Below are 2,717 nucleotides of genomic sequence, written 5' to 3' on the forward strand. Positions count from 1 at the left end.
AACCGCTCTGGGGCCAGATCTGTTAGCAGCTGGTGTAGAGTACAGCAAAGTCAGACAGCTGCAGGCGTCCTTGGCTGGAGAAGATGATGTTGTGGGTGAGAATACTCCCACTTTGCCAGGGTATTCAAAGGCAGAACTTCGTCAGTTTCAGGAGTCGGATCCAACGCTCAGTGTGTTCAAGAAGTTCTGGAGTCGACAAAAGAAACCTACCAAGCCAGAGAGGTTAGGTTTGCCCAGATCCGTGTGTTCCCTGTTGAAACAGTGGCCAAAGATCAGAGAAAAAGATGGTCTCTTATACCGTGTAATCGAAGACCGTGTAATATAAGACATACTGGGGAATGTCACCAGCTGCTATTGCCCACCTGCCTGACAGATCAAGTCCTGAAAAATGCCCACGATCAGATGGGTCATCAGGGGATCGAGAGAACCTTAGGCCTGTTGAGGCAGAGCTGTTTCTGGGGAGGAATGTATGAGGATGTGGAACAGTGGGTGAAGCAATGTCAACGCTGTGTGTTAGCAAAGATGCCGCAACCCAAGATTAAGGCACCTTGGGCTTCATTCTTGGCCTCCCGGCCACTGGAGGTTGTAGCAGTCGACTTTACAACCCTTGAACCAGCCACAGATGGGCGGGAAAATGTTCTAATAGTGACTGATGTGTTCACAAAGTTCAGTCAAGCATTTACCACTCGTGACCAGAAGGCCGAGACCACCGCCAAGATCCTCCTCAGAGAATGGTTCCTGAAGTATGGAGTTCCCCAACGACTACACTCTGATCAGGGCAGGAACTTTGAAAGCGCTGTGATTGCGGAGCTCTGTAAGTTGTATGGGGTCAAGAAAACTCGCACAACCCCGCATCACCCCCAGGGCAATCCACAATGTGAAAGGTTCAATAGAACCCTTCATGACCTCTTGAAGTCCCTCCCGCCTGAAAAGAAGTGCAGGTGGCCGGACCATTTATCTGAGCTTGTTTATGCATATAACATAACGCCACACTCATCCACAGGGTACTCACCGTACTATCTGTTGTTTGGGGTCCAGCCACATCTGCCAGTTGATGCTCTGTTGGGCCAGGAGCCGGTAACAGAAGATAAGCCTGACTGGTTAAAAGTGCACCAAGAACGTCTCCGAGATGCCCATGTTCGAGCAAAGGAATATGCTGAACGGAAAGCTGCGGAAAGAGCAAGGCAGCATGAGGAGAAGGTATATTGCCCAGCTGTAGAGGTGGGGCAACATGTGTACCTGCGACACCGCCCACCTGGACGAAACAAGATTTAGGACGCCTGGTCTCCCACTGTGTACAGAGTGTTAGAGGTTCAAGGGGCTACGTACGCTGTGGAGCCTGTTGAAGGGGGTTCAGCAAAGAGAGTGCACAGATCCAACCTCAGGCTTTGCACTAATCCATTCCCAGTGCCAATGCCAAGGTGTAGAAAACCACCTGTCCGAGATGTAATGACCTCAGGTTCAGAGCCAGAGATGCCATCACTGGAGGCAGAGTGTGTTCTAGTGGAGGAGGTACTGTGTCCTAGGGAGAAAGCAACAGCAGCTTCAATACCTGAGTGTGCAGAACAGCCAGTTCCTGAGCCCAGAGACTGTTTGAATCATCAGGTGGAGCATCCCGCCAGGAGGGGTGACTGTGCCAGATCTGAGAATCAGGAGACAACTGATGATACCCTGGAAGTGACTTCAACATCTGTTGAGCCAGAAGCGGAAGGTGTCCACTTACCTGTTGAGGATCCAGCGATGAGACCTGTGCCTACTCCTAGGAAAATAAAAGGAAGTGTTGGGCAAGAAGAGAATTGTCCCACTGTGCGTAAAACGCAGAGGACAACTGCAAGAGTACACAATAACCCATACCGATTGCCCAAATCTGCATGCAATGCAGTGTCTTTCAGTCCTGATGTGCTCTCCCAGGTGCTAGCTGGAATGGTCCTTTATACCACAGGGCAGCTTCAAGGGGGGCAAGATGATTAGTGTTGATAGTCACCGAAGACGTTGACATTCAGCAGGGGAGAGTGTAACCAGGTTGAAAAGTTGTTGTGTCACACACAAGACTGTTTTTTTTACACTCTGGTTTGAATGTACTGCACATAGAGCGTGTTTCATGTCTTTCTCATTGGTTGCTATAATGTTATGCTGGCCCTTTAAGAAACACGGCTGCAGGAGTGTCGTGAAGTGCCGCGAGAGCTGCGGATGAGCAGCGCGAGTTATCAGTGCGGGGTGAATGTTCCACGTGAAGTGAAGGATCGAGGTCATTAAAATTCATTAAATCACAAAATATAGAGAAATATGCACATACAGTGAGTACAAAATAATGTTCTTTTTAGCAACATCATATGACCCCTTTTAGTCTGCACAAGGCTTCGGCCTTGTCTTTACATTCACCAACGATCCTTGGATCTCAGTTGACGTCTCTCTTAGCTCTTCATCATCTTCATCTGGGAGAAAACTCCCCCGACCACCACAGAGTCAGAAAAACATATTTTTGGAGTTCATCACTCTTCAAACCCAGAAGAAGGTGATCGCGACTCCTACACCACCGAACCTCCAAACCATCAAGACTTTCATCCGAGATTTAACTAAACGAAACAGAGGTTTAGAATAAGCTGTAGACCCCGTTCTTAAACGGCGCTGATGGTTCTACTCAGGTGGTTAACTTAACTGACTCTTTTCATAGCTTCATTCTCTGGTTTTCCTGATGGTTTCATCCATCAAGTCTC

General features: G+C 48.6%; 1 pseudogene; it reads right to left on the reverse strand.

Annotated features, from left to right (window-relative positions):
* The window catches only part of LOC107703207 (coiled-coil domain-containing protein 180-like), a 25,652-nt pseudogene that overhangs the window by 9,074 nt on the left and 13,861 nt on the right, over nt 1–2,717 (reverse strand).

Source organism: Sinocyclocheilus anshuiensis, unplaced genomic scaffold, assembly GCF_001515605.1.
Source record: "Sinocyclocheilus anshuiensis isolate Anshui unplaced genomic scaffold, SAMN03320099.WGS_v1.1 scaffold542, whole genome shotgun sequence".
Taxonomy (NCBI): Eukaryota; Metazoa; Chordata; class Actinopteri; order Cypriniformes; family Cyprinidae; genus Sinocyclocheilus; species Sinocyclocheilus anshuiensis.